We start from the raw sequence: 18,601 nt of genomic DNA on the forward strand, positions 1-18,601 counted from the left end.
TCGCGTTGGTTTCTCTCCCTGTCTTGATGACATCAGATTGGTCTCGGTTGTATGGCAAAGTGTGTCATGCCCTCTGTTGAAAACAGGGGGCCAGTTATACGGTTTGAGTGGTTCTAATCTTAGCACCAAATCTGTTCAGAATTCTTTGTTTGAATTTAGCGGGCTTGACTTCTCTTTGTAATATTTTGGCGGGCTCGTTAAAAGTTAATATGTCTCTGGTGGGCTGATTTTCTAAAACTGTTTCATGATGGAAATATTAGCTTGGTAATCACAATGTCCTTTTGTGCTTGGATTTTTGCATACAGGCTGTGGTGGGCCCTTTGTTCTTATTCATATTGAAGATGGCTTTTCTCAGTTTGGTTTGATGGCTGGCCATCTCTGAATTATTTGTTGTAATGTTAATGTCTCTTGTGGAGAAGGATTCTCGAATATCCATTTCTCCAGACAAGTTACTTTAGTCCTAACACCCAGACAGCCTCAATAATCAAGTTGTCTCCTGTTAGTTCTTTATGCCCACCCACAGCCTTGAATTTGTCCTTTAAATGTCCAAAATTCGATTAAAGTTTGTAGTTTCTTCCATAAGCACGTTAGAATTTCAAACTTTCTGGTAGATAGTCCCAAATTAAATTTCCTTTTGAATAAGCCCAAACACTCGGGGGGTTCTTGTGAATTTTGCATCCTTTCAGCTGTCAATCACGATCGCTGTCAGTCCGGTCAGACCAGCCGTGGTGCAGTGCAGCAATGGTCCAACCAAATCACACATGCCAGGGTTTGAACTTAGACAATCAACCAGGGAGCGAAGGGCTCCTGATCACCTCAATTTGTCATAAACTTGTACTGAAGAGTTTGGGGAGGAGTGATGTTATGTATGTAACTATGTAATACTTGCCACCAGAGGGCACGACTGTTGGAGTCCTAATAGTCACCTGCACACACATGCAGGTCCAGTATAAAAGGTTGGCTGCCATGTTGTTTCGGCTCTCTGGAGTTGTAATAAAGAAGACTAAGGTCACACTAAATTTAGCTCACAGTACTCAGCCTCATGGAGTTCTTCTATACACAACAGAGTGTGTGCCAGAGCAGCCTGTACATGAAACCTTTCCACGCAGTGTGGAATAGAGGGAATTTCTGTGAGACGGCTGAAGTTGTGAGGCACAGGTTCCCTAGAGAGGTTTTGAGGCTTTGCACCAATTAGAAATGGCACCAGAATGGTTGTAAGATCGGGCAAGATCTCTCCACACTCTTGAACATAATTGATACACCAAATGGAGTCAGGGCCGAGTGGTTGGCTGTCAAGCCTCATAATAGGTGAGGGCCCTGGTAGTAATTCCCTCCAGATCCAGGTCAAGGGACCCATCATTGGCTGGCAGCCCAGGGAGCTGCTTATGCATCCCTTGCATCTTTTCCAGTGAGTAGAAGGGTGACCCATGGTCCAAATCCCAAAGAACTAAAACTTGGACCTCACAATCGCGCCTTGGAACCTGACAAGTTGCAGGCCCTTTAGTATGTCCTTGCCTTCATACGTCCATCGCAGTCTAATTAAATTTCAAGAAAAATACAAGATACTATTGAAGTGATTGAAAACTTTGCCTTTGGGATATTGTGGCTGCAAATGATCATGACCCATATTTGAATAACAAATAAAGAATTGAAATTTCCAGAGATGTATGCTCCGCCCATCTTTTCTTACCTTGTTATTATTCCACTGGCCTCATACCTTGGCAACTAATTCAATGTCCGTAAATAAAAAAAATCTACCGAGTGAGATATGAAGCTATTCAGAGCTGACACTGCACCTTAATACCAGCAGGTTTTAAAAAAAATCAAGCCCATTTACTTGAATTATATCCCTGTATGGCACTAATGTGAATGTTTTTAATCAACAGGGAGGTGAAATACCAGGAACACGCATTTTGAAGTAAAAATCCAATGGCAGCTCATTGGACGCAGTTGGAAGTACGGAAGTCGGGTACTTTATCTTAGAGAGTGTTGTTGCTGACAAGAGTCAGGTGATTATGGCATAAAAATAGACACACTTCTTTCTGTACAACTATTCCATTGAGGGCACCTCAAGCTGTATCTTGTGTGTTGAAGTTGAATTGTATTTAATGAACCACGGTTTATGAAGCATACATTATCCCATGAGAATGCTCTGACATTGTCCTTAGTAGCCAAACACAAATTCTTAAGGTTGTCATGTGGTCTCAGCAAACACCGAGGTCAGATTTGTGAGGCATATGTCCTTGTTACAGTTGCTTCTCGCTGAGCAATATTGTAACACTTAAAGCACAAAATAAATAACAGGCTTTTTCAGTGATTCTTTTGGAAGGAGACTGTGTGGATATCTGAACGGAATATATGGAATTAAGGACAGTAAAGTAAACGGGATATATGAAAATGTATAAGCCATGGAAGAATAGCTGGGAGAATGTCAGATTGCAAATAGTGCAACATCAGCATAGCTAACAGTCTTTCTCAAGGTTTCAAGTCACTAATCCTGCCAATAACATCTAATTGTAACATGAAATAAATCTGCAGAATTGCAAGGTCTCAGCTAATAGTCACACCACTAGATTGGAACATTTAGAGGCAATGCTTGAGCTTTCAAGAAAAAACATCTCATATAGATTGACTAATGAGTGACTGAGTTAGACTGTCAATCCAATTGTACTTTGTTATCTGATTTCAAAACTGTATAACTGTTGATGCTTTACGATGTAACTTCACCTATCCGTAGGGAGTGTGTACGCTCTATCCAGAGAGTATATCTTCTGTCTGATAGGTCTTACTGGCCGGTAATAAAGATTGCTTTGTTCAAAGCACAAGAGGTATTCGACTCAGTAATTTTACTGAACCAGATTGAGGTAAAAGAATCCAGGAATTTACAACTGGAAGAGGGAAAATTATATATTTCTGAAGCCGTTTTCGAAACTTAGACCAGCTTTGATTAACTTCATATCCCACACAATTCTTTTCCAACTATGGTTCATGATTATTTGCGGTGATTGTGAGGGGTGGCTAGTGAGATGGGAACGTGATAATGTAGACAGAGAGAAAGGGATGGGTTGAGGTGCAAGGTAAATTGCTCTTGAGTAAGGAATTGCAGGAGTAGAGTAGGGATCCGATGAGAGGCACCCCGGAGGATGAAGGTGAGTGTGGCTTTGTACTAATGTTTCGTTATCTAATGAGCTCATTGAAATGTTTGCGCCACTGCACCAAGGTCCTCCTGATGACATCCATGCTTGTGACCTTCTCTGCAATGTCCAACCAGGATGTGTTTGTCTCCTGGTGAGGTTCTTTCCACCCATGGGAAGGGAAGAGGACCTCCCTGCATGCTGTGACTCCCTCCATAAGCATCTTACCACTGGAATGTGGTGGCCAGGCTGGAATCCAATGGCTACCAATTTCCGGTCGAATGGCCGCCGCCAGCCAAATTCAGCAGGGTTTTTTTCTGATGGTCCCCACCTCTGCCTCGCCGCTGCCGAGCAGCTGTAAGTGCATCATCAGTGTGCGCACTGCCGGGAACCCCCACATCCGTCGAAATTTAGGCCGAAAAATCTAATGCCCGCCGACAGTTTTTTCTGTTGGTGCACCTTGCATTCTGTCTGTAAGCCAAGGCTGTGCGGCGGCCATTAAAGGCAAGGATCCATTGCCGCAGCCGCCATTTTATTTTTTGCCGGTCGACTTCCATGTTGGCTGGACTATTGTGCCCCCAGGTTCGGCCGGGCCACCAACAGGCAGCCTGGCACCTCCTCTTAGGTGCCAGGCCACTGGCCCAGCCAGAACCCTCTCTGATGACCCAGTGGCTGATCTAAATAATCGCTGCTTCTCTCCCCTTTAAGTTAAGGGGAGAACGTGGTGACACAGTTGCGCAATGATGTAATCACCGCTCCGCTGCTGATTGACAGTGGCGGAGAATCAATCCCGCCTCCACTTCCACCCCTCAACAACACTTATCGCCACATTTCCACTCGAAATATGACCGACTTCCTGGCCGCTTCAAAAAAAAGGACAAAGAACTGAATATCGATCAAGAGTCGACCTCATCCTACCCGGCGTTGAAAACACTTAAAAAACGGTAAGTGCGTCATGTTTCTGGCGGGTTTGAAATTCAGCCCCACCGGGTCTTAGCCTTTGGGAGTAGTTTCTGGGGTCTAGATTGGAACCTCCTTCTACCATAAACATGGCCAGAGGATCAAAGCCAGGGAGTTCCTGCTTCGCCAAACAGACGAGATCGGTATGCCCAGTGCGTTGACATGTATCAGCCTCTAGAAGAGCACAAGTGAGTCTCGCCTGGTCGGGGTTCCAGGTCAGGGATGCCAAACAACGGTAATTCTTTTTAAAATAAAAACTTTGGCCCTGAATTCGCATGCACCTAAACCTGGAACTTGCGATCTGTCCAGAATCCTCTTGACAGTCACATGCATCCGGAAGTAAAGTGCCTCCATGGGCAGAAAGTTGGGCTATTTGCCCAACTTCTGCCCAACGAATGCCCTTGAAATTCTTACGACTGATAAATGCAGGCATAAGGCCTGCCTGCTTTTATCAGAGTAAGACTTTTAAAGGACAGAAAAATATATTTTTTTCAATAATTTAATCATTTAAAAACCTGAGAAGTAAGGTTTAAACCCTTTAAAATATGGAAATTTACTTTTCAAAAAAATCAAATTTTTGTTTTAAATAATTAATTAAATTCCATTTTGATTAATTTAAATATGTGATGTTTTTAAAATTTCTTTTAAGTGTTTATGTATTTATTGGGGTACTCCCATTCATACTTATGGTGATTATGTATATATGGAACTCACCACAAGTATGAATGGGAATACACTTACTTTGATTGGTTGGGCTGGCCCACATGATCCGAGGGACGTGTGTGAAGTGCCTACGTTCCTGGGATATGTGGGCCTCCATGCAGGCCTTCGCATAGAGGCCCAGGACCACAAGGCTCCGGACCACCAGGTAAGTTTGTAGACATTTTTCAGATCGGAGGCATCTGCCCACGGGAAGCCTTTGACTGCAATTTCTGTACCAGAAAATGCTGGAAATAATCAGCAGGTCAGGCAGCATCATGGAGAGAAAAACAGAGTTAATGTTTCAGGTTGATGATCTTTCGTCAGAATTGGGAAAAGTTAGAGATGTAACAGATGTTAAGCAAGTGCATGGGCAAGGAAAGGGGGAGGAGAAGAAAGAACAAATGGGAAGGTCTGTGATAAGGTGGAAGGCAGGAGCACAAAATGACAAAAGGTATGATTGTACAAAGCAAAAGGAGATGGTATAAGTAAAGAAGCAAAAGATGGGTCGAGAAGAGATGTAAATGGGAATGGCAGAATCATTAACAGCTGTCATGTGGAAAAAATAGGGGCAGAGGTTATGGTCTGAAATTGTTGAACTCGGTATTGAGTCCAGAAGGCTGCAAAGTGCCTAATTCCAAGATGAGTAGCTGTTCCTCAAGCTTGCAAACATGCAGGATACTGGCCTTTATTAGTCGAGGCATAGAATATAAGAGCAGGGAGGTTAGGCTTGAACTGTATAAAACATTAGTAAGGCCACAGCTAGAATACTACGTGCAGTTCTGGTCACCACATTACAGGATGGATGCGCTTGCAGTAGAGAGGGTACAGAGAAGATTTACATGGATGTTGCCTGGAGAATTTTATCTATGATGTAAGAACACAAGAAATGGGAGCAGGAGTAGGTCATACGGCCCCTCGAGCCTGCTCCGCAATTTAATACGATCATGACTGATCCGATCTTGGACTCAGGTCCAGTTCCCTGCCCGCTTCCTATAACCCCTTAAACCCTTATCGGTTAAGAAGCTATCTATCTCTATCTTAAATGTATTCAAATGTCACGGCTTCCATAGCTCTCTGAGACAGCAAATTCCACAGATTTACAACCCTCTGAGAGAAGAAATTCCTCCTCATTTCAGTTTTAAATGGATGGCCCCTTATTCTAAGATTATGCCCCCTAGTTCTAGTCTCCCCTATCAGTGGAAACATCCTCTCTGCATCCACCCTGTCAAGCTTCCTCATAATCTGATACGTTTCGATAAGATCACCTCTCATTCTTCTGAATTCCAATGAGTAGAGGCCCAACCTCCTCAACCTCTCCTTCATCCCCGGAATCAATCTAGTGATAGTAAGCATAGTAGGCTCGTCTCAAACGAGCGTACTATGCTTAAACAAAGGGGACTACAGTGGGATTAGGGCAGAGTTAGCTAAAGTAGACTGGGAACACAGACTAAATGGTGATACAATTGAGGAACAGTGGAGGACTTTTAAGGAGCTCTTTCATAATGCTCAACAAAAATATATTCCAGTGAAAAAGGGCGGTAAGAGAAGGGATAACCAGCCGTGGATAACCAAGGAAATAAAGGAGAGTATCAAATTAAAAACCAATGTGTATAAGGTGGCCAAGGTTAGTGGGAAACTAGAAGATTGTGAAAATTTTAAATGACAGCAAAGAATGACTAAGAAAGCAATAAAGAAAGGAAAGATAGATTACGAAAGTAAAATTGCGCAAAACATAAAAACAGATAGTAAAAGCTTTTACCGATATATAAAATGGAACAGAGTGACTAAAGTAAATGTTGATCCCTTAGAAGATGAGAAGGGGGATTTAATAATGGGAAATGTGGGAAATAGCTGAGACCTTAAACAATTATTTTGCTTCGGTGTTCACAATGGAAGACACAAAATCCATGCCAAAAATTGCTGGTCACGGGAATGTGGGAAGGGAGGACCTTGAGACAATCACTATCACTAGGGAGGTAGTGCTGGACAGGCTAATGGGACTCAAGGTAGACAAGTCCCCTGGTCCTGATGAAATGCATCCCAGGGTATTAAAAGAGATGGCAGAAATTATAGCAGATGCATTCGTTATAATCTACCAAAATTCTCCGGATTCTGGGGAGGTACCAGCGGATTGGAAAGCAGCTAATGTAACGCCTCTGTTTAAAAAAGGGGGCAGACAAAAGGCAGGTAACTATAGGCCAGTTAGTTTAACATCTGTAGTGGGGAAAATGCTTGAAGCTATCATTAAGGAAGAAATAGCGGGACATCTAGATAGGAATAGTGCAATCAAGCAGACGCAACATGGATTCATGAAGGGGAAATCATGTTTAACTAATTTACTGGAATTCTTTGAGGATATAACGAGCATGGTGGATAGAGGTGTACCGATGGATGTGGTGTATTTAGATTTCCAAAAGGCATTCGATAAGGTGCCACACAAAAGGTTACTGCAGAAAATAAAGGTACACGGAGTCAGAGGAAATGTATTAGCATGGATCGAGAATTGGCTGGCCAACAGAAAGCGGAGAGGCAGGATAAATGGGTCCTTTTTGGGTTGGAAATCGGTGGTTTGTGGTGTGCCACAGGGATCAGTGCTGGGACCACAACTGTTTACAATATACATAGATGACCTGGAAGAGGGGACAGAGTGTAGTGTAACAAAATTTGCAGGTGACACAAAGATTAGTGGGAAAGCGGGTTGTGTAGAGGACACAGAGAGGCTGCAAAGAGATTTAGATAGGTTAAACGAATGGGCTAAGGTTTGGCAGATGGAATACAATGTCGGAAAATGTGAGGTCATCCACCTTGGAAAAAAAAATAGTAAAAGGGAATATTATTTGAATGGGGAGAAATTACAACATGCTGCGGTGCAGAGGGACCTGGGGGTCCTTGTGCATGAATCCCAAAAAGTTAGTTTGCAGATGCAGCAGGTTATCAGGAAGGCGAATGGAATGTTGGCCTTCATTGCGAGAGGGATGGAATACAAAAGCAGGGAGGTCCTGCTGCAACTGTACAGGTTTTGGTGAGGCCGCACCTGGAGTACTGCGTGCAGTTTTGGTCACCTTACTTAAGGAAGGATATACTAGCTTTGGAGGGGGTACAGAGACGATTCACTAGGCTGATTCTGGAGATGAGGGGGTTACCTTATGATGATAGATTGAGTAGACTGGGTCTTTACTCGTTGGAGTTCAGAAGGATGAGGGGTGATCTTATAGAACCATTTAAAATAATGAAAGGAATAGACAAGATAGAGGCAGAGAGATTGTTTCCACTGGTCGGGGAGACTAGAACTAGGGGGCACAGCCTCAAAATACGGGGGAGCCAATTTAAAACCGAGTTGAGAAGGAATTTCTTCTCCCAGAGGGTTGTGAATCTGTGGAATTCTCTGCCCAAGGAAGCAGTTGAGGCTGGCTCATTGAATGTATTCAAATCACAGATAGATAGATTTTTAACCAATAAGGGAATTAAGGGTTACGGGGAGCGGGCGGGTAAGTGGAGCTGAGTCCACGGCTAGATCAGCCATGATCTTTTTGAATGGCGGAGCAGGCTCGAGGGGCTAGATGGCCTACTCCTGTTCCTAATTCTTATGTTCTTATGAACCTTCTCTGAACTGCCTCACAAACAAGTATATCCTTTCGTAAATATGGAAACCAAAACTGTATGCAGTATTACAGGTGTGGCCTCCCCAATACCCTATATAACTGTAGCAAGACTTCCCTGCTTTTATACTCCATTCCCCCTGCAATAAAGGCCAAGATTCCATTGACCTTCCTGATCACTTGCTGTACCTGCATTCTAACCTTTAGTGTTTCATGCACAAGTACCCCGAGGTCCTGCTGTACTGCTGCACTTTGCAATTTTTCACCATTTAAATAATAACTTGCTCTTTGATTTTTTCTGCCAAAGGGCATGACCTCACACTTTCCATCATTATACTCCATCTGCCAAATTTTTGCGCACTCACTTAGCCTGTCTATGTCCTTTTGCAGATTTTTTCTGTCCTCATACATTGCTTTTCCTCCCATCTTTGTATCGTCAGCAAACTTGGCTACTTTGCACTCGGTCCCTCCTTCCAAGTCGTTAATATAGATTGTAAATAGTTGGGGTCCCAGCACTGATCCCTGCGGCACCCCACTAATTACTGATTGCCAACCTGAGAATGAACCATTTATCCTGACTCTCTGTTTTCTGCTAGTTAGCCAATCCTCTATCCATGCTAATATATATTACCGCAACCCTGTGAACTTTTATCTTGTGCAGTTACCTTTTATGTGGCACCTTGTCAAATGCCTTCTGGAAGTCCAAATACACCAGATCCACTGGTTCCCCTTTATCCACCCTGTTCATTACATCCTCAAAAAATTCCAGCAGATTTATCAAACATGACTTCCCCTTCATAACTCCATGCTGACACTACCTGACCGAATTATGCTCTTCCAAAGATTAGATTGGCTGGGGTTGTTTTTTTTGGAACAGCGGAGGCTGAGGGGAGACCTAATTGAAATGTATAAAATTATGAGAGGCCTAGATAGAGTGGATAAAAAGGATCTATTCCCCTTAGCAGTGGGGCAAATAAACAAGGGGCATAAATTTAAAGTGGTCGGTTTAGAGGGGACTTGAGAATTTTTTTCATTCAGAGGTTGTCTGGAACTCATTGCCTGAAAGGATGGTAGAGGCAGAAACCCTCACCACATTTACAAAGTACTTGGATATGCACTTGACTTGGATATGTACTTGGATATGTTGTAGCCTACAAGGCTACGGACCAAGAGCTGAAATGTGGGATTAGGCTGGTTGACAGGGGCGGAGAATCCGTCCCGCCTCCACTTCCATCCCTCAACAAGACTTACCGCCACACTTCCGCCCCCAATATGACCGACTTCTTGGCCGGTGCGCACACGATGGGCCAAATGCCTTCCTTCTGTGCTGTAACGTTCTTTAATTCTATGCTTTTACATAACTTCAATATTAGATTAATAATCTTGTGTTATCTAACATTTTATTGCCTGTCAGCACTCCCATGATGATAGAGTGGATTGGCAATGTCATCTAATTTAAATGAGTATAATATTTTCCATGTGCGCAGAGAGTACTATGACAGGAAGTGGCAGGGAATATGGAGTACAGCAGCTCTTAAAGGGATGTTGCTCCTTTCTTTTGCCGACTGCTGGGAAGAGGATGGAGAATTGTTCAGGGTTATTTCCAGGATTTACTCCATTTGATGATGAAACTCTGGCTGTGTTGCAGGAAGAAGAGAAAGATTTCCACATTTGAGATAAAGGGAAACTTGCCTATATGAGCCTCTCACCTATCTGAGCCAATGTGCAGCAAGCAGCAGGAAGTAGCCAAAAAAGCAAGTGTACTCTACCAGAAATCATGAGAGCAGATCAGGGAGATGTTCTCCAGCCTGAGGAAGTGCACCAAAGTATGTTTAATTAAAATTTAACTCAAATCAAACAAATGCCTTAACTGTACATGCACCAAGCACTGAGCTAACGGCATGCTGCAGCTTTAGAAACAAAAAGTATGGAAAGAACCAATACAACATCTTCCATGCTGAAGCTACAATTTCGGTAAAGTTCTAGTTGCAACTGATAATGTTATGCCAAGCATAAATTTTGCTTGACTTATTACCAAGTCTGTATCGCACCTCAAATTATATGTGTAGTTATCCCATCACGCCAGGTGGAATGTAGGCTAACTATTGGAGTGTTTGTTATTTTATATGCAAATGATGAAAGCATCTGTTTAGAAACAAGTAGGCTATCATCAGCCACCGAGAGTGAACCTGCAAAGTTGGTGGCCTAGACCACCTCAACTGACATGAAGAGGTTGTCCTACTAATCTGGAATCCAAGCAGCAGCTTGTCACCATACTTGGTACTGCCACGAAGGTGGCATTTAGAAGGGGCACAAGACGAGCAAGTAGACAATACACACCCTATACTCACCAAGTGTTGTGTATCTGTAAAGCATGCACTCCCATATTCCACCACCAGGGAGCGCATCCCCTGAAGTCCCAAGGGATCCCAGCATCCCTTGGGAGCACTGTATATAAGCTGGCCCCTAAGGCCTGTTCCTGACTCTGGAGTGTCTTAATAAAAACTGAGATCACTGTTACTTTAACCTCCCTGTGTGCAGTCTCATCTGTGTTAGGAACACAATAACTGGCGACGAGTATACGCAAAGATGCAGCAAACTGTGGACATCCTGGAGAAGTTCTTGGAGGGTGAGGACTGAGAAGCCTATGTCGAACGGCTAGACCAGCACTTTGTAGCCAACGAGCTGGACGGAGAAGGAAGCGCTGCAAAAAGGAGAGCGGTCCTCCTCACGGTCTGCGGGGGAATTACCTTCTGCCTCCGGTGAAACCCACAGATAAGTCATATGAGGAGCTGTGTACACTCGTTCGGGAGCATCTTAACCCGAGGGAGAGCGTGCTGATGGCGAGGTATCGGTTCTACACATGCCAGCGATCTGAAGGTCAGGAAGTGGCAAGCTACGTCGCCGAGCTAAGGTGACTTGCAGGACAATGTGAGTTTGATGGCTACCTGGAGCAGATGCTCAGAGACTTTTTTGTACTGGGCATTGGCCACAAGACCATCCTATGAAAACTTTCAACTGTAGAGATACCGACCCTCAGTAAGGCCATTGCGATAGCACAGGCGTTTATGTCCATCAGTGATAACACCAAACAAATCTCTCAGCACACAAGTGCTAGCAATGTTCATAAATTAACTGGAACTATGTTTGCGAGCAGAAATGTACAGGGCAGAACCCATGAGTCTGCAATTGCCAGCAGGCCTCAGGTGACCCAGATGACTCAGAATCCCCAAAAAAGGATGAATGCAAGTCAATTCACACCTTGTTGGCATTGTGGAGGCTTCCATTCAGCCTATTCATGCCGCTTTAAAGGGTATGTTTGCAAGAGCTGTGGAACAATGGGGCACCTCATTGTTCCACAGCTGCAAGCTCTGCAAAACCTGCTAACCACCACGTGGCAGAGGAAGATTGGTCCATGGTGGATCAAAGCAATTTCGAGTCTCAGAGAGAGGAGGCAGATGCTGAAGTACACGGGGTGCACACATTTTCGACGAAATGTCCACCTATAATGCTAAATGTAAAATTGAATAGCTTACCCATAGCCATGGAACTGGACACTGGCGCTAGCCAATCCATCATAAGTAAAAAGATGTTTGAGAGACTGTGGTGCAACAAGGCACTCAGACCAGTTCTGAGCCCCAGCCACACGAAACTGAGAACGTACACCAAAGAGCTCATCACTGTCCTGGGCAGCGCCATGGTCAAGGTCACCTACGAGGGCACGGTGCATGAACTGCCACTCTGGATTGTCCCAGGCGATGGCCCAACACTGCTTGGAAGGAGCTGGCTGGGCAAAATCCGCTGGAACTGGGATGACATCCAAGCACTATCACATGTCGATGAGGCCTCATGTACCCAGGTTCTTCACAAATTTCCTTCCCTTTTTGAGCCAGGCATTGGAAACTTTTCCTGGGCGAAGGTGCGGATCCACTTGGTCCCAGATGCACGACCCATTCACCACAAGGCGCGAGCGGTTCCTCACATGATGAGGGAGAGAGTGGAAATCGAGCTGGACAGGCTGCAACGCGAGGGCATCATCTCCCCAATGGAATTCAGCGAGTGGGCCAGCCCGATTGTTCCAGTACTCAAAAGTGATGGCACGGTCAGGATTTGCGGCGATTATAAAGTAACTAGTAATCGTTTCTCGCTACAGAACAAATACTCGCTACCTAAGGCAGATGACCTATTTGCGACGCTGGCAGGAGGCAAGACATTCACCAAGCTCGACCTGACTTTGGCCTACATGACGCAGGAGCTGGAGGAGTCTTTGAAGGGCCTCACCTCCATCAACACGCACAAGGGACTGTTCATCTACAACAGATGCCTGTTTGGAATTCAGTCGGCTGCAGGAATCTTCCAGAGAAACATGGAGAGCCTACTCAAGTCGGTACCACGCACGTGGTTTTTCAGAATGACATATTGGTCACTGGTTGGGATACCGTCGAGCACCTACAAAACCTGGAGGATGTCCTCCAGCGACTGGATCGCTTAGGGCTGCGGCTGAAGAAGTCGAAATGCGTCTTCACGACAACAGAAGTGGAGTTTTTGGGGAGAAAGATCGCGGCGGAAGGCTTCGGCCCACAGACGCCAAGACGGAGGCTATCAGGAATGCGCCCAGGTCACAGAATGTTCACAGAGCTGCGGTCGTTCCTGGGACTCCTCAACTATTTTGGTAACTTCCTACCCGGGTTAAGCACCTTCTTAGAGCCCCTACCTGTATTATTGCGTAAAGGTGAGAACTGGGTATGGGTAAAAAAACCAAGTAATTGCTTTTGAGAAAGCCTGAAACATTTTATGCTCCAACAAGCTGCTTTTATTGTATAACCCGTGTAAAAGAGTTGTGCTAGCATGTGACGTGTCGTCGTATGGAGTCGGTTGTGTATTACAACAAGCTAACGTTGCGGGGAAGTTGCAACCTGTCGTCTCTGCCTCCAGGAGCTTGTCTAAAGCCGAGAGGGCCTGCAGCATGATTGAGAAATAGGCATTAGCGTGTGTGTTCGGGATAAAGAAAATGCATCAGTACCTGTTTGGCCTCAAATTTGAGCTGGAAACCGATCACAAGCCCCTCATATCCCTGTTCGCTGAAAACAAGGGGATAAATACTAATGCCTCAGCCCGCATACAAAGGTGGGCACTCGCGCTATCAGCGTATAACTATACCATCCGCCACAGGCCTGGCACCAAGAACTGTGCGGATGCTCTCAGTTGGCTACCATTGCCCACCACGGGGGTGGAAATGGCATAGCCTGCAAACTTGTTGATGGTGGCGCAGCCCGCAGACTTATTGATGGTCATGAAAGCGTTTGAAAATGATAAGTCACCTGTCATGGCCCGCCAGATTAGGACTTGGACCAGCCTAGTAAAAAATTGTGTACTGCATGGGAGCTGGGTCAGCATCCCCGTTGAAATGCAAGACCTAATCCAGCTGTTCCAGCGGCGAAAGGACGAGTTGTCCATTCAGGCAGACTGCCTGTTGTGGGGTAACCGCATAGTGCTACCAACAAGGGCAAGGAGACGTTCATCTCGGATCTCCACAGCACACACCCGGGTATAGTAATGATGAAAGCGATAGCCAGATCCCACGAGAGATGGCCCGGTATCGACTCTGACTTAGATTCCTGTGTACGGCAATGCCGCATGTGTGCTCAATTGAGCAATGCGCCCAGAGAGGCACCACTAAGTTTGTGGTCCTGGCCCTCCAGACCATGGTCGAGAATCCATGTCGACTATGCGAGCCCATTTCTCGGCAAAATGTTCCTGGTGGTGGTGGATGCTTTTTCAAAATGAATTGAATGTGAAATAATGTCACCACCGCCACCATTGAAAGCCTGAGGGCCATGTTTGCCACCCACGGCCTGCCTGACACACTGGTCAGTGACAACGGGCCATGTTTCACCAGTGCCGAATTTAAAGAATTCATGACCCGCAATGGGATCAAACATGTCACCTCGGCCCCGTTTAAACCAGCCTCCAATGGGCAGGCAGAGCGGGCAGTACAAACAATTAAACAGAGCCTTAATCGAGTCACAGAAGGCTCACTCCAAACCCACCTGTCCCGAGTACTGCTCAGCTACACTCGCTCACAAGGGTGCCCCCGGCTGAGCTACTCATGAAAAGGACACTTAAAACCAGACTCTCGCTGGTCCATCCCAACCTGCATGATCAGGTAGAGAGCAGGTGGCAGCAACAAAATGTTCACGATGGTCGCGCCACTGTGTCATGGGAAATTGATCTGAATGACCCTGTGTATGTGCTAAACTATGGACATGGTCCCAAGTGGATCGCGGGCACGGTGATAGCTAAAGAAGGGAATAGGGTGTTTGTAGTCAAACTAGACAATGGACAAATTTTCAGAAAGCACCTGGACCAAACGAGGCTGCGGTTCATAGACTGCCCTGACCAACCCACAGCAGACACCACCTTTTTCGAGTCCACAGCACACCACCCCGGACCTGGAAATTGAACCCATCATGCCCAACAGCCCAGCAAGGCCAGGCTCACCCAGCAGCCCTGCAGGGCCAACAGCATGCCAGCCCAGCAAGGGCACAGCCAACACATCAGAACAGACATTTGTACCGAGGCGGTCCACCAGGGAAAGAAAGGCTCCCGACCGCCTCACCTTGTAAATAGTTTTCACTTTGACTTTTGGGGGAGAGTGATGTTGTGTATCTGTAAAGCATACACTCCCATATTCCGCCACCAGGGAGCGCATCCCCTGATGTCTCAAGGGACCCAGCATCCCTTGGGAGCACTGTATATAAACCGGCCCCTAAGGCCTGTTGCTGACTCTGGAGTGTCTTAATAAAGACTGAGGTCACTGTTACTTTAACCTCCCTGTGTGCAGTCTCATCTGTGTTCGGAACATAATACCAAGCACAACTACAAGGGAAGTAAAAACTAAAACAGATATAGAATTTGAGTAGAGAAATTAACTGGTTGCACCTTCTTTGGATTGTAATGTGTAGATTTATTGTCATAAGAGACATATGAATTTCACAGCTGGTGGGATACAGGCTCAGATTGTAGTAAAGGCGATTTTACATGTTGTCAATGGGGTCCTGAGATTATGGAGAGGACAATAGGAGCACACATGTTGCTTATACTGTCACTCCAATCTTCCTGGCAGCACATCAGCTTTGCACATTTTGCTTTCCTCCTCCTTTTCTTGCCAACCTTTCTGCTCTGTCAAGACTGTATGCTGACCTTCCTGGCCCTCTGGCTGAAGGGTTTCCCCTCTTTGAATAGCAAAATTATGCACGATACAGCAGATACTGATAATTTTCAACACCTTTTCAGAGCTGTAGAGCTGTACCCCATCTGATCTTTCCGGGCAGCGGAATGTCTGTTTCAAAAGAGTTCTATATTTCCTTTTGACATCTTTTGGGGTTTTCTTATTAATATTAATAGCCAGAGCTCCAGAGGATAGGCTTAATTTCCTAGCAGCCATCCATCCAGTTTGCCGTTTTCTTGAAATAGTGTTGGCACAGTGTATTGGTGCAAAATGAAGGCGTTCTGCTGAAATCACACCGAACACCTCTCGGCCCAAAAAGTGCGTATCAAAATATTCCTGCAATACATCTACCAGAGACATCGATATATAATAAATGATGTAAACAGACGGTGATTTGTTGATACTACTAAAATCTTCTCCAATAAAGTGTCCTTGCAACATTATAATGAGTATTTAAAAGTCTGAAATTTTCTAGGAAATGGATTTCCCACCAGGAACTCCCTCTTTCTCTATTTTAAGGGACAGTTTGTCGAGGATATTAAGGAGAAGATGATGGAGGCAAAGACAGTGGGTTATCATAGATGGTGTCATAAACTCTACCCATTGGCATCCATACTAACCTAGGAGGCTATACCAGGATTTCTCACACAGTTGTCTAAGAAGGCTGTGCTCCCCCTGAGGCAATAGAGGAGTTATGATATTAGTTCATTGTCTGTGCACAATTACATTAAGAAGTTACAGATGCCCTGTTCAAGCAGGCATCTCAGTTTATATTCTTCCCAATGGAATCTTGCCAAGTAGAGAGTGCAAGCACCAAAGTGAAAGAATTTCACAAAGATTTTATTAGCTGTGAACAGCTTTCACTTCTCCTTGGATCCTCCTTCAAGGTGTGTCCCCCAGACAGCTCGTCGGTGAATTGGAGTACAATTCGGGATGGGCAAGTGCAGGCTGGGAGCAGCCCGCAGAACTGCTGTCGAGGCAGGAGGAACACGGAAATTAAAAACAAAATCAGGCGAGGTGTAAAACGGGTTGCTAATTTTCTATCACCCATTTTTTGCCCTGCAATTTAACTTACAATTACCACAAAATGTAACATTTCTGGAATCTTGATTTCAAAAAAAGCATTTGGCAGTTTCAGAGAAGGTTGTTTCATCCAGCCATTATCTGGGGAGTTATTGGCAAAGCTGCTTGATAATAGCCTCTGTTTTTATTGGCTTCATCTTCACTTACCTTGTTATTTTACGGTACTATTTTTTTATTATCTACCATCTGGATAAAACAATATATGTCAGATTGTTTTGCATATTCCTACTGTTTCCTGATGTTGACTATAAAATTACAATTGGTTATAAGATTCAGTAGCTGAACCATTTCATAAAATGACCTGGAATCATGGCTACCTCTTCAATGTTTGTTTTAACTTGTCAAGCACATCTTTACTAATTTGTATTCCACCATTGCAAACAGTGCTGAAGGTCAACATCCTCTAGATAATATAACTGGCTTATGGTCTATTAATTCTGAATATCATTATTTATGTGCTCCATAGGATTACAACAATTTTCAGTCCACATTGGAAGTCACCTTGAAGGCATGGTTTTCTTTTTGATAATATAAACTAGCAGAAACCAATTCCACTTGCTGTGAACCAGCTTCCATTAAGTCAACTCTTGGGGTCACTGGTGGCCTTGCTCGTGATTTTTATTTGACTTGATCAAAACTTATGTTATGATATGCACCAAATATCACAGATGTCTCCTGGTAATTGTATCAGTTTGGTTGTATGAATTTCTTTGTGTCAAACTCATGATATTACTTTATTTTCAGTTATGCAGAAGTATGTACTTGTGCTAATGTTAAATTACCAATTTGTTGAATTTCAAGTTTTTTTTAATAGATGTACCCCATAACCTTTAACTTGATGAGAAGTGGCCCCTTGGTTCAGGAGATATAAATAATTTATATAATATTTTACTATAGTGGACACTGTTCCCTCTCATTATTTCCTGTACTTAGTACATAGCGGAATAAGTTTTATGATGCAAATAATGTGGCCTAGAAATTACTATTTGCAATATTAGTGTGTGAACCCTTAATGCATGCTATAACATACCCCAGTCCGCTAATTTATTTGAGGTGCTAGCTATTTATTTTGAACCAATTAACATTGGCATTTAAATTGTAGACAGAAGAATGCCATACAAATATTCTAATATCCTTGCATTTAGAAAACAAAGAGTAGCTGGTTGTTCACAAAATACCTATTACAAGTAGTTTCTGGATATATCAGTAAACTTCCTCCAAAAGCAAATTGTACAATGGTTTCAGAAAATATATAAGTATCTGTGCTCTTTCATAAAAAATGCATGAATGTTCACTTTTACATACGTAGGTAGAGGTTCTCTGTCCTAAAATACATGTGAATGTACACTTTTGAGAATTCAATAAAAAAACATGTAAAAAGTAGCTTGCTCTGCTTAATGTCTATTGCTATTAATAGATTTTAATTATGTTCAACAGCAACTTGCATTTATATAGTACCTTTAACATAGGGAATGTCCAAGAGTGCTTTACAGATGGTAAGGAGCAGAAGGGGAAAGGGGAATTTGAGGAGATAACTGAAGCTTGGCGGCAGAGATGTGTTTTGAAAAGACTTTTGAAAGTTGAAAGAGAAGGAACAAGGAAAAGGGGTTTAGGAGGAGAGTGTTTCAGAGGGTAGGGTCAAAATATGTGGAGGCTCTGACTCTGATTGTAGAGCCATGGAGAATGGGGAGTGGAGCTGATGCAATGGAGGTCAGCATTGGACTGGGCCTTAGGGCTGCAGGAGATTGTGGAGGGTTTCAACAATGGTGGGCATGAGGTAAAGGTAGAGGTGGGCAATCTTGTGTAGATAGAAGTAAGCTATCTTAGTGATACTTAGGATGTGAGGTTTGAAGCTTTGTTCACAATTGAAATGGACACTGAAATTGCACACT

General features: G+C 44.1%; 1 long non-coding RNA gene across 1 annotated transcript in view; it reads left to right on the forward strand.

The window, feature by feature from the left end:
* The window catches only part of LOC139264477 (uncharacterized), a 36,953-nt gene extending 18,907 nt beyond the window's left edge, over positions 1-18,046 (forward strand). The window contains exons 2-4 of the long non-coding RNA XR_011593350.1: positions 1,887-2,009; positions 10,044-10,221; positions 17,176-18,046. This is a non-coding gene — a long non-coding RNA (uncharacterized lncRNA). The remainder of the gene's footprint in view (positions 1-1,886; positions 2,010-10,043; positions 10,222-17,175) is intronic.
* Positions 18,047-18,601: the final 555 nt, after the last annotated feature.

This window comes from Pristiophorus japonicus, chromosome 5, assembly GCF_044704955.1.
Source record: "Pristiophorus japonicus isolate sPriJap1 chromosome 5, sPriJap1.hap1, whole genome shotgun sequence".
NCBI classification, from domain to species: domain Eukaryota; kingdom Metazoa; phylum Chordata; class Chondrichthyes; family Pristiophoridae; genus Pristiophorus; species Pristiophorus japonicus.